At 47.3% G+C, this 7,052-nt stretch overlaps 1 long non-coding RNA gene across 1 annotated transcript; it reads left to right on the forward strand.

Annotated features, from left to right (window-relative positions):
- Positions 1 to 2,388: 2,388 nt before the first annotated feature.
- Positions 2,389 to 4,223, forward strand: LOC306641656. The gene is made up of 3 exons (XR_013758235.1): positions 2,389 to 2,697; positions 3,541 to 3,668; positions 4,152 to 4,223. It is a non-coding gene; the product is annotated as an uncharacterized lncRNA (long non-coding RNA).
- The last annotated feature ends 2,829 nt before the right edge of the window (positions 4,224 to 7,052 follow it).

Consider the following 7,052-nt stretch of genomic DNA (forward strand, 5'->3'; position numbering starts at 1 on the left):
AAAAAAAAAAAAAAAAATTTTTTTTTAAATAATGTCAATCCTTTCTGGGTTTTCTTGGGTTTTTTGGGTTTAAAATGCATGCCAGCCCCTTACAAAAAAGGGCATCACCCAGTTAATAGGGGTTTAGGTGAAATAGAATTGAATGCTCAGTGTAATAAAGAGTAGCTGTTGCCCAGGACGGTGGCACATGCTGTAATCCCAGAGGCTGAGGAGGCTGGGGCAGGAGGATTGTAAGGTCAAAGCCAGCCTCAGCAATTTAGGGAGTCCCTTAAGCAATTTAGCAAGACCCAGTCTCAAAATAAAATATAAAAAGGGCTGTGGAGGTAGATCAATGGTTAAGCACCCCTGGGTTCAATCCCTGGTACAAAAAAAAAAGTGCAATTCAATCAAATAAAACAAACAAAAAAAAAAGTGCAATTCAATCAAATAAAACAAACAAAAACCTTGAAATTTCCCCTGTAGGATTAAAGGGATTAGATGAGGGCTGGAATAGTGGCACCACAGGAAGGCCAGGGCGCTTTCCCGGGGCAGAGAAGCTAGCAGGGCTTCTTAGGACAGGGATGGCTACATTTTAAATTGTTGCCCATTCTCCAGCTTCCCAAGCCATTAAAGAGGTCCTGGGCAGATGCAGGCCCCTCAGGAGATGGAGGAAGTGGGCCACTGCACAGAGCTTTGGCTGCTGAGGAACTGAGGCGGGAGGGCAAAGGGCAGTCTGCACCCAGAAGCATCTGAAAATCAGGCTGCAAGTGCACCCCAGCAGCACTGAGACCACCCCAATTATTCTAGAGAACAACCCCTGGACTAGGTGGAGACTGTGTGCTTTTCCTCCAGTGGAAAGCAAATGCAGCTCAGGTTGCGTTAGAGGTTAGTAAGGGAACAGCGTCACCCCTCCCCCCCGAATGAGTGGAGCACTTGGGGACATCCGGGCAGACAATTGCCTTGCAGGCGTTCACTGGTTAAAGGAAGTGGCCACTGGAGTAGAACCTCTCATGTGTGCTCAGGCTGATCTTAAATATTGGGTCAACCACTTCCAGGGGATCGTGGGGGCCGGGCGAGGAAGGAGGCTCCTAGCAACGGCTGCACCACGTGACTTCCTTCGCTAATAACGGCTAATAACAGAGCACAAAGCCCCAGGTCACATTCTAACAGTGACTCCAAAATGCCAGCCCCTGCCTCCTCCACCGACTCATCACAGGAACAAAGCAGCTAGGGACAAGAAAGCTGCCAACCCCGCAGCTTGTGGAGATTCTGCTCTGCTGTCCTACAGTGCTGGGGGAGTGGTCCCCACCTCCTAACCAGGCCCCCCTGGAGCAGGCTTCCCTGGGAGGGGTTCTGTCGCACGTGCCTGGAAAAACGTGAGAGTCATTTTTCAGCCCCAACCTTATCAGGACCGAGCTTTTGTACTTCCCGGTGGAGCAAGTCACACTGGGGCAGCTCTGCTCCCTCGGCTCCCCCTACACAGGCTTCTCAACCAGGCCACAGAAAAGAGGCAGTGTCGCTGGGCCAGGCCTCCTGGGGGGCTCTGACAACAGAATTCCGAGAGCTCTTCTGCCTGCTGAGAGCCATGCAAATCCAAGCTCGGAATGGTTGGTGGAGGTCACACTCCCTGGAATCCCAGGAAACTCTTTATAGTCAGTTTGCTTTTTTATTTCAATGATTTTAAAGAGCCACAGGCCAGGATCCTCTCCGGCTTTCTCAGGAAGGCTGCCCTTGTCCACAGCAATGGATCTCACCTAGGTATCACATCCGCTCCCTGCTTCCACTCTAGGCAGGCTGGAAGAATCTCAGAGACAATTACCTGCCATCTCAAACATCACCTGACCAGGGCAGGAAAAACACTGACTTGTGGAAAGAGGACAAAGATTAGGGTCAGGCCCTTGGGGTGTCTTGGGTGCAGATTTGAGGGGCACTCATTCTCAGACCAGACAGAGAATGGTTCCTTAGGTTTTGTATCCAGCACCTGGCTCACCTCCACCCAGACCTGGTCGGGATAATCCTTCCTTATGTTGGATAATGTGTTGGTTTGAACTTTCCTAACCTGAATGCTATATTCTTCTGCTTCAAATCAAGTAAAACCTATAGCTCTTGTTGAAAGACAGAGACAGACTGAGGACAAAGATGGAGGCACAGAGACCCACAGCCTCTACTAGATGTCCTTTCTATTATACGCAGGTAGTTTTCTGCAGCAAAGCAGAGAACAGCCATCAGATGGCACGGGTGGGCCCTTCCTCCTCCAATAATATTTAAAATCCTATTTTATGTGTTGGTACAGAGATGGATGTGTTATCTCTGACAACATTTCTTTCAATCTAAAAGTTAGGATATTTTCCCTTCTGATTTAAAAGAAATGAACATCAAAACATTTCCAGGAACTCTTCCAAGCATTGTGCCTTTCGGGTCCTTTGTCCCGGCAGACAGCTGCTGGCCTCAGTGAGCTGACAGTCTGGCTTAGAGTTGATGTCATGATCTCATGAGAGCATCCTTGGGAGCTTTCAGAAGCTCTATGGCCCAAGTGTCACTCCAACATTGACCAGAGAACCTCAGGGGACAGGACACAGACATCAGTCATTTTTTAAAGCTGCCGAGTTGACTCAAACGTGTGGTCAGAGTTGAGAATCCGTGGTTTCCAGAGGAATCCACTGCTCCAGAGGAATTATCCAAGGAGCTTCCTGAAACAGACTTGGGGAGAAAACGTGAGTATAATCCCGAAGAATTTAAACACCAGTCGAATCAAGATGTACTTCTGCATTGTGTTTAAAAGGATTGTATTTGGGAAACAATTTTAAAAAAAACTAAATTAAAAAGGCTTGGGAAGGAGGGAGCTGTGTATTCAATATTTTCAAAGCCTTCAGTGATTCTAGGGTCCATGTGTAGAAAGCCATGGTCAGTTCCTGGGCCTCAGGCAGGGCCTGAGCCTGGGGCCTGTCTGTCTCTGGGGCTGTCCATTGCCAGCGCTCTTTCTTGGAACTTCTGTCAGGGCTGCCCCCGGGGCTGCTGAAGTTTGAAGACGGCAGAGTAGTGGGAAGAGATGAGAGAGAGGAAGTGATTATGGCATCAATATCTTTGGAAACCCTAAAAACAGGCAAGCTTGAAAGGGACATGGTTTTCTGTGTCTCTGTCCCAATTTCTGACTGGGAATGGAGGATACGGCATCTGTAGCCAGTGCTCTGCAAGTGGTAATGTGACACAGGACGTGGAGGCAATAGGAAGGGCTGCATTCAAGAGAACAAATGGCCTCAGGAGAGAATGGGGTGGGAGGACTGGTCAGGGTGAGGGGAAGGGAGTTCCACCCACACAAGGCTCTGGGCCAAGAGGGGCCACAAGTCCTACTGACCAGACTGGCTGAGTCACCTCCACCCAAGTGGGAACTTCTGGGGACCCGGGTTCTGGCTTCTGGGGAAGGGTCCGAGAGGGGAGGATGGAGACTCTGACTCTGACAGGAAGACACCAGGTGGGACTGGCGTGGGGAGACAGTCAGAACCAGACAGGCAAGAAGAGGTGACTAAAGGCAAATGTGTTTCATTGGAACCCACAGGGGAGCTGACAGTGGGGTCTCGGTTTACGCCAGGAGGAGCTGGGAAGAGGCCTGGTTCAAAAACACTCTCGGGATGAACTTGGGCACATCTCACCTCCCTGTGCCAGGATTCTCAGCCATCATCAGGATCACTGTGAGCATTAAATGATTATTCTGAATTCTAAGTTAAATGTAACCTACTGGAATAATAATGTCCCCCCCAGAACATGGGTCCCTGGAGAGCAGGGGTGTTGTCGCTCTCTTTTTAACTTTATGCCAAAGGATATATAAATAAAGTGTGCCATCTTGGCCATTTCTAAGTGAAGCGGGGCATGAAGGACATTCACACTGTTGTACAACCTTCGCCATCTCCAGAACTCCTTCATCTTGTAAAACTTAAATGCTGTCCCCATTAAGCAATGACTCCCCGTGTCCTCCCTCCCCAACCTCTGGCTGCCATCACTCTGAGGCTCTGACTACTCTAGGGACCTCCTATAAGTGGGCTCGTGATATTTGTATTTTTGTGACTTGCTTGTTTACTGAGCTTAGTGTCCCCAAGCTCCCCTTTGCATTGTAGCATGCTTTGGAACGTCCTTCCTTTTTAAGGCTGAGTAACACTCTCCATGTTTATCCACAGGCCTTTGTCTCTTTTGCCCACTGCTGGATCACAGCACCTAGGGTCGTGCCAGCACACAGAAGGAGTTCAAGGACATGCTGTAAGAATGATTTCAATAAAATTATCCATCTGAAGTGCTTCTTCCAGGCACATAGGAAGCCTTCTGGAAATATTGGCCATTGCCGCAACAGCTGTGCTCATTCTTAGTTTCTCCACAATGACGTGATTCTCACACAGAGAGCAGGTCCTAGTATTGGTAGGAAGTGGGTGCATTTCCTCATGGTCACCCTCATGTGCACACAGAGCGGGGCAGAAGCCACCAGTCAGAATTCTGGAGCTTTTGATTTGGTACCTGGAAGACCTGCAGCTTCTGCCTTAGGAGCTTCTTCCTGGAGCTGGGAAGGGCCTCTCATCCTGGTGACTTTTTTCTGGAGACCTTCTATGGGGGAGGTTGTCCCTCACCCTTGTCCTGCTTGGAGACCCCTGCTTTCCTCAGAGATCAGTTCCCTTTCTAAAGGCTAAGTGTCATAAGCAACAGTGGGAGGAAGGGTGGGCACTCAGCAGTAACCCTTGTGCCCCTCTTCCTGAGCCTGCAGAAAGCCTGAGATTACATGAGTCATTTGACACTACAAGGATTGAGAAGCCACTTCTAATTCCTATCCAAACGAGCTCCAGATTAAGAGTCTGTGTCCTAGAGATGGTCAGGAAGCCTGTCTTTCTTGCCACACATTCCTGCCACAGAGCCAGGCCCCAAGATGGCACTGACACTGGCAGGCCTCTGGTCCAACACTGAGAGGCACTGCAGGCCAGGGAGAGCCTGTGGAGAAGGCCAGCCACAAAAGAGCATGGGAAGGAGGTGGTTATTTTTTCATGGAAAACTCTGGAACCTTTCACCCTCTGCTGGAGCCCTGTGGCCCTGTTTTGATGGGGGCTGCTCTATCTTCTGCTGTCAGATTGGAACAGTTCAGCACGGCGGCCTTTTGACACCAAGTAATAATTGTCAGAAGAGGTTGGGGGCTTCACCCACTGAGGAAACACAGTGTGCCCCTTCAGAGGAAATAGGTCCTGCCCATTAGCAGGTCAGGGAACCTTCCCAGGCTGGCATTTGCGTTGCTGCTACCTCATCAAGAAATCTGGTGCTGGTGACACCCCCTCTGCAGTCACCTTGATGGGGGGTGTATGTCCAGCCCTCCTGCAGAGTGGTGTCTGGCAGATAGTGTTGAGCAATAAAATCCTACTAATAAAAGGCAATTCACAGTGACCCTTGTCTAAATACAAAAGAAACAACCATAGAAATTTGGAGATTAGAGCAAATCACAAAGGTGAAATAAATCATCTACAGTTTCATCCCTGACAGCTGCTCCCCTCGTGGTGGAGAATCCTCTGATCTTTGTCAGCCTGTGCGCATGCGTGTGCGAGTACATGTCAGTACATGCACATGCATGCAGTGATGTTTTATGAGAAAACATTTGGGTTTAGAACAGAAGTCAGTCACCAGCATAAGAAAAGGTGCTAAGAGGTCATGGGTATTTTAATAGTTTAACGTTTCTAAATGTTTATTTTAGAGAGTTCTCATCATTTTAGCAGCATATTCTGAGCTATGATCCACAAAACAAAGTTCAGCAAAAACTGGGAGATGCGGTTGACTGTATAGGGGTGCATGGTGGAAGTCCAGCAGCCAGGACCCAGTGAACAGTGTCTACCCAGCATCAGTGACCAGAGACTGTGTCTTTTCACACTAATATGAACGGGTGCTGATCCCATAGGACAGGGAAACACGTTTCCCGAGGCCAGTGGAGGGCTCTTCCCTGTTCTCCAGGCCTGAGAAGAGGACAAGCCAATGTCACGGGGGGAACTTTGAGAGCAAGAAGGAGAGGGAAACGGTCCAAGGTCACCCAATAAGGGAAGAAATGGGAAGGGGGCAGTGACAGGCAGTGGGAAGAGGCTTTAAAAAAAAAAAAAAATATATATATATATATATATGTATACGCATAAAATATATTTGTGTACATGTATACATATATATATATACACACACCTTTGTTCTTTTTATAAAATTAGGATTGTGCTCCACTGATTCTTTTTGTAACTTGCTTTTCTCCCCTAATAGATCACGAAGACTTGTTCAGAGCACTAAATAGCCTTCCTTTTTCAAAACAGCTCTGTAGAGGTATAATTGATGTTTAACCCACGCTGGTGTTGGGTGAGCGGAATCTGATGAGATTGGACACATGCAGGCTCCTGTGACATGGGCATCACATCTGTGGTGACAGATGACTTCATCACCCCCAAAGTTTCCTTGCGCCCTGTGTGTGTTCCTTTTTTTTAGTTGTTTTTATTTTTTGTCCTGAAAAACACTCAATGTGAGATCTACCCTCTGAACATAACTAAGTGCACATTGCTACCGAATCGTCCACCATATGCACAATGCTGCACAGCAGATTTCTAGAAAGTTTTCATTCTGCGTAACTGAAACTTTACACCAATTGAGCAATCACTCATGCTCCTCCCCTCAGCCCCTGGCAATCACCGTTCTATTCTCTGTTCCTATGCATTTACTTAGACACTTTATGTAAGTGGAATAGTGCAGTATTTGTCCCGTGACTAGCTGATTTCACTTAGCATCATGTCCTTCAGGTTTATCCAAGTCATCAAAAATAGTTGGATTTCCTTCCTTTTTAAGATTGAATAATGTTCCATTGTATGTAAATACTGCATTTTCTTTATCCTTTCATCTTTTGATGGACATTTGGATTGATTCCATATTTTGACTATTATAAATAATGCTGTAGTAACCCTATGTTCAACCCATGTTGCAGATATATCTTCAAGATAGTGATTTTATTTTCTTTGGATACATACACAGGAGCAGAATTGCTAGGTCATATGGCAGTTCTATTTTTAATTTTTTGAGTAATCTCC

The sequence above is a fragment of the Sciurus vulgaris genome (assembly GCF_902686455.1).
Source record: "Sciurus vulgaris genome assembly, chromosome: 12".
In the NCBI taxonomy this organism is placed as follows: domain Eukaryota; kingdom Metazoa; phylum Chordata; class Mammalia; order Rodentia; family Sciuridae; genus Sciurus; species Sciurus vulgaris.